Source organism: Sinocyclocheilus anshuiensis, unplaced genomic scaffold (assembly GCF_001515605.1).
Source record: "Sinocyclocheilus anshuiensis isolate Anshui unplaced genomic scaffold, SAMN03320099.WGS_v1.1 scaffold1241, whole genome shotgun sequence".
Classification (NCBI taxonomy): Eukaryota; Metazoa; Chordata; class Actinopteri; order Cypriniformes; family Cyprinidae; genus Sinocyclocheilus; species Sinocyclocheilus anshuiensis.
In genome coordinates this window covers 699977-706776 of record NW_015549644.1, presented here as the reverse complement: position 1 = coordinate 706776, position 6800 = coordinate 699977, and the positions used below count along the sequence as shown (strand labels likewise).

General features: G+C 36.6%; 1 protein-coding gene across 1 annotated transcript in view; it reads right to left on the bottom strand.

Annotated features, from left to right (window-relative positions):
- The window catches only part of LOC107659914 (S-adenosyl-L-methionine-dependent tRNA 4-demethylwyosine synthase-like), a 50320-nt gene that overhangs the window by 18248 nt on the left and 25272 nt on the right, over nt 1-6800 (bottom strand). The window lies entirely within an intron of this gene.

The window sequence follows — 6800 nt, the reverse complement described above, 5'->3', positions numbered from 1 at the left end:
GATAAAGAATATCTCTTTGGTTTTGAGACTTTAGTCTTTGCAACTTCAGGGATCTTATCTATTCACGAACAGCTTGTAACACTCCAAAGAGAAAGGAAAACTTGAAATCGCATCATATGACCCCTTTAAAGAAATATTTACCCACACATGCACTTAATTGAACGTGACTATCAACAAATCACTGCAAAATAACACATGAAAGTGAAGAATTATTAACAGAAATGTATTACTATTGTACAGTATCCTAACTAAGATTCAAGATTCTAAGATTATTATTATTATTTGTTATTTTTATTAATAATAAAATAATAATTATTAACAACAACAACAATAATATATTAATAATAATAATAATAATAAATATTATGTACATTATGTATATTATATATATTATTACTACTACTGTTATTAATAAAAGTAAAGGTAAATATTAATTATTATTATTAAGAATAATTCTACCCCTATTGCTATACAAGTCCAAGTATTATGTGAATAATGGAGTTCAAGATGTGTAAGTGAATAAGTTATGACAAATATAACAACCAAATAGCATGAAAATGAATCACACAAATCTGCTAACATTTACTGATGGGTGACAGCTTAGCGAAACATGTAATGTACTGAAGGCATAAAGTAAACAGCACATCCCATGACTGACAAATGCTTAAAGTGGGATATTCCATTTCCAGCTACTGCATCAACGTAATCTTGCTGACAGTGCTTAATATCATCATTGACAAGAAAATCTGGATTTTTAATAAGAGAGCTTCTCCAAACTTCAGCCCTCGGTGTCTGCCCTGGGGTCCCGGAGTTGGGAACGCTCCGGCCCACATCATTACTCACAGACCCTCACGTGCCGATGCCCTGAGGGGAGGAAGCCCTCACAAAACACAGCGAGTGATAATGGACACTCATGCCTCTCATTCCTGTTATTGCACCTTGTCAATCAAACAGTCCGAGTGTCACAGTATGACATTGCTCGGAATAACTGAGTCCGTCCCTATAGGCTGAATGTCTTCGCACGGTTGGATGGTTTCTGTCGAAGTACAGATGTCAGCAAAGTCAGCACTGTTCCTGATCCATGCTAACTAGCGGATTTGCAAGGCAGGGAAGGACAAGGGGATAGAAGCCAATGAGAAAATCCAACAGCTGGGGAGGATCTAGCCTTCACAGGTGCGCTCACGTATTTGTGTGTGAACCAGAGAGGAGGAGATGGACTTAATTGGAGCGATGTGGCAGCAGGTGAGGGTATTTAGAGCAGCAGCCTGTTTTAAACCTGCCAAGAGAGCTTCATCTGAGGCAAAATCAGGCAGCAGGCAGGGATGGCAGTATTTCAGATACATGTATTTAAAATACGTATTTGAAATACAAAATACTATTTTGTATTTAAAAGCCTTCGGAAAAAAATCTAATTATTTTGTATTTAAATACATTTAAGATAAGTATTTTTGTATTTTCAAAATACACAAAATACTTTGTGCCAGTCAACCTCTTTATCAGGGTGCTGATTTCATTCATCAACTAGTTCAGACACGCCCCCTCCCCCCAACATTCATCACGTGAGCTGCAGCTGTACAGCTCCATTCAGCATTGGGTGAGCGACTTTACTGCAATAAGATAAGGTTAGGATGTCATGGTCAATTGCACTTGTCGATTAAAGTTAAAATGTGCATCATTCAGATTTGCCTTCGGTTAACATGAAAGAAGAAAAGAGCACCGAATAGCATTAGCCAATCAGTTTTGATAGTTAATCGGTTGTTGTTTTTTATCAACTAGCTTGTCAAATGTGTTTAAAGCATTACTGCATGTTAGGCCTGGGTGATATGACAATACATATCATGGCAATGATATAAAGAGTGAATCGACTGAACTTTTTCTAAATCGTTTACATAGATAGGCCTATCAGGGTAAGCGAATATATCCATGCAGCTTTTAGTGGGCAGGAATTATTGGAACGTTGGGAGTGGAAAAAGAAGCATGAATAAATGAGCAATAGAAAGTGATGTGCTTTGTGCAGAGTGGAACACCAACAAGTAGGCCTACACTTCTGACACTTTTTACACTCCGCATCAAGTGGAGGAATCACCACGCAGCTCCTGATTTCTGTCGTGGTGGAAGCGTTTTGTGCAGTTGAAGCCTTGTTTATACTTTGGCCTGGCTCTACGCCGCGAACCTGCTGACTGCCCGCTCCTCCCTAAACAGACGAGGCTTTTATACTCGATGCGCTCGCCGCTGTATAATTCTGTGAAATGACAGGGGGCGACACAGAGTAATTGTTCTCCAAACCATCAGAAAGCAGCAGTGGGAGGAAGTAGTTTGCGAGTTGTTTGTCAAACAGTCATTTCGTGAGAAGTTTGTGAATAAATGGATTTTTTCACATATAAACTGATTAGGTTGTGGGTCATTTTGGAGGACACATGTGAAAATGTTTTCGAGTACACTTCTTAAACCCACACAAAAGAATTCAATGAATCTTGTAAAATGCAGTAAACCTGAGATTATGATTTGTGACATTAGAACAAACCATATGAATATGATAACATTATGTATAACACTAAATTAATTAATGCTTTGTTTTTTTTTAATTCATTAAACATTTTCTTTTAATTAATGTTTGTATTTAACATGGGCCATTACTTTATTCATTATTTCTAATATTGCAGGCTCATTTTGTAAATGTAAGCATTTAATATTTTAGAGAAGTGCAAACTTGGTGCTTAATGAAAAATCAGGTGATTGTGTTCACCCATCTATGCAAATGTATGTTTATGTAGAGACAAAATAATTAGGTTAATCACTGTCTGTCATCAACAATTTAATTTGTGAAGACACTGATGAATGTTTCACCACAAACAATCTTTAGGTTTTGTTTTATTGTTTGTAAAGAAAAAAAAAAAACGAAAAACCTTTGAGCAAATGGTGTTAAATTCTATCTATATGAATTCTAATTTTAAAATGTAAATATTAGATACACTTTCTCATTTGAAAAAAACTTTATATACAAGATAAATTTGAACATGAAATAAATATCTTTCAATAGTAGTTTTATATTTCCTAAGAGGTATGTAAAATGAAAACAAAAGTTTCTAAGCAGTTGTACACATCGAAATGTGTGTTTGTTTGTTTTTTTCTTTCTCCAGAATAGGTCCAGATAGATTTCAGCCTATAGGGATACCTGCACTGGATGGCCAATTGTACATGTATTTTGTGTATTTTCAAAATAGAAAATACTGTATTTGTATTTAAATACATTTTTCCACACAGTATTTTGTATTTTTATTTTAAATACATTTTCATGTATTTATGCCCATCTCTGGCAGCAGGCCAGCAGGGCTCTATGAAAACAAACAGCCACATGCCTTACCAGAACAGTAGCATGCCAACATAGGCAAAGCTCTGTGTCAGCACTTCATCACTCTACACTCTGAGTTTTCACAATAAGGCAAGCCTCACTGTTATTATTGCACATACTAACATGCAGAAAGCCATTAAAGCCATCTTAGGGCATATGGTTGGTTTCGACTTCTATGACATCCTGTCCACGTCACATACACTGATCAGCCACATTAAAACCACCTGTCTAATATCATGCAGGTCCCTTTGTGCTGCTAAATCAGCTCTGATGTGTCAAGGCATGGGCACCACAACACCTCTGAACGTGTCCTGTGGTATCTGGCACCAAGACATTAGCAAGTTGCAGACGCTGGGCCTCAATGGATGGATTTGTTGGTCCAGCACAGCCTATAGAAGCTCAATCGGATTTAGATCTGGGAAATTTGGAGGACAAGGCAACACCTTGAACTCTTTGTCATGTTCTTCAAACCATTTCTGAACGATTTCTAACCCAGTCGTCTCACTATTTGGCCCTTGTCTAAGTCACTCAGATCTTTTCACTTGCACATTTTTCCTGCTTCCAACACATGAAATTCAGGAACTGACTGTTCACTTGCTGCCTAATATATCCCACCACTTGACAGGCGGCATTATATTGATATAATCAATATTAATCACTTCAGCTTTCAGTGGTTTTAACACTGTGGCTGACCAGTGTAAAATAAATATCAAAAGCTTACAAAATACCCAAAACATTGCTTGTTAAGAGATGGTGTTTTGTTAGACAGCAACACCCAAGTACAGACATAATGTTATCTGTGCAAGTTTTCCAAGCGATTAAACTTGATAAATTCTATCAGGCTTTTTGAAGACTTTTACAGTTTAAGCAAAGAAGCATATCATATCTGCTGACCAGAATATTAAAGAAATGTTTGACACGTCTTCCAGTCCTTCAAAGGAATGTTTTGCCAGCTTTCCATCCACGTTTTAAATGTGAATTTTGGAATATTGCATTAAAGAATTCCTGGATGGAAACACCAAGATAAAATTTTCAAAATGTGTTACAAAACCTAAATAAACAACAAAATAAAGTTACAAATAAATGCATACAATGATACTTTTACAATATTGGATGGAAACAGCTAAAACTACTCAAAATACCCAAGCAAATTTACAGAAACGCTGTCGCAACCATCCAAAACAACATGGTATTTTCTTCTTCTTTTTCTTCAAAAAAGTAATCTAGTTAAAAATGTGAAATTGCTGCACTTTATTAAACTAGCATCTATAAGAAATAAAGTTTCTGTGACTTGGAAGCCAGAGCAGAGAGTTTATTTTGAACCTTCTGAAGTCAGCAGGAGCAGGATGGAATTACTAAGAAATGGCAGCACAAAGTTATAAAACACATTGCAACTTTTCTGTCTGACCTGTTCACCACTGTGCATGGTATTTTCAGCTTTGCAAAAGGTCTTAAAAGAGCAGGACCGTTTGCACACAAACAGCTCGTTCTTGGAAAGAAAAAAAAAACCTGTCAATCAAAACAGGCCAAGATTGTCAAATGTTTCCACACAGATCATAACCAATAGGAAATAATTACATATGCTGAAAAGGTACCATGTAATACCAGCATTTCTCATAATCTGTCATGAGCTGCATGTACAATTTTCCCTGATAACCAGTGCTAAGCAATGCATTTCAACATGAACAGCAGCACTTATCGAACCTGAGAGCTAGAGATCCCAAGGACACACTTAGTATGGAGGGAGGGGTTCTGTCTGTGTGCACTTAACTAAACCTTTACACCATTCAACCATGCAAGGGCACACAGAAACCTCAGTCTCCAATTTGTAGAGACATGGAATACTTGAGATGAATTCCAATGGATTTCCTTCATACTTAAACACAGTATTAAATATTTAAATAAAGAACTTTTGCATTTGCATTTCAGTGTTGATGTGCCCCCAACTGAACACAGAATAGCATCTGAATAGCCAGATATTAGTCATTATTCTCAAGCAAAACTGATCCAGAAACACTAACTTTAACTTATAAAACCCCAAACAAGCCGAGGCCTCATACAGAAGAGGACTGAACCAAAAAGACTGTTTTTGAGATTTGTTTCAAGTCAATATGAAATCAAAATTGACTCCATTTACTTTTTTCATAAATATCCAAGGTCTTACTATGCACATTTGGTATGTTATTCCCCTAAACGAATAAATTCTTTAATCCAATATATTCACAATTATTAAAATGATGTCTTAACATATCTGGAGACTAATGAGCACATAAAGCCGGTTTTATTGACTCCCATAATTCAGGGGTCCCATTCAGTAACACAGCAAGTACATTAGCCTCTTTCTGAATCCTTGGCAAACGCTGCTGCCTTACACCTCTGTATGTGCGTTTCTGAGAGCTGAAACAATTTCCATGTGCAATAATTTCATCTCTTTACTTCATGGTACATAATCTCTAATAACGCACTTTGACACAAGTGTACTAAAACAATGGTTTATTCTCCCAACTTGGAGAAACATAAGGTCCTCTTTCATGAAAAAAAACTGTGAAGATGCCACCTGCTATTACACACTATTTACAGTTTATTTATGTAGTGGTGAAAATGTCATCGGTGATCTACATAGTGTGTCCAATAGACAATCACGCACAATAAAAGGCACTAATATTCTAAAGAGAAAAACATTCAAATGTGTCCTTGTTCTTGCTCAAAAACATCATGTATCCCTTCTCTGCTGCAAAGCAGTACATTGAGATGAAACATGGTGTGAACTGCAAATAAAAAAGGAAAAACAAGAAAAGTGTCAGTGTCTCTTCTTTGCAGAACTGATCAAGTTCAGTTAAATTTGATGCAGTCTTCAAGTCATTCCACAGATTTTCAATGGGGTTTAAGTCTGGGCTCTGACTATAGGCCACACAAGGTCATTCACCTTTTTCTCCTTTAACCACTATGTGCTCAGTTTTGCTGTGTGCTTTGGCTCATTGTCATGTTGGAAGGTAAACCTTCTTCCCATTGTCAACTTTCTGGCAGAGGGCAGAAGATTTTCCTCAAGAATTTGATGGTATTTTGCCCCATCCATATTTCCACAACTTTATCCCGGAGATCTTTTGACAGGGCCTTGTCACCCATAGTTGATTGTTTGCTTCATTTGCACTACTAAGAACTGAAATGCTCCAGGAAAGCTCTTTTCATGCTGAGCTAATCAAAATGACCACTGCTGATTATAGTTGAAAGTCAAATGGCTTAGTGATCCTTTTTTCAACTCAGTGATTGCTTTTTCTGACATGTTGGTGTTATTTATATCTTTGACTTAGAAGTTGCACTGAGTAAATACAGCTGGATAAAACAGAAACTGTGTCCGTCTTCATTTCAGGCTGCAAAGCAACAAAATGTGATTATTTTAAAGGTGGGTGATCCTTTTCTATACCCATTGTGTGTGTGTGTATATATA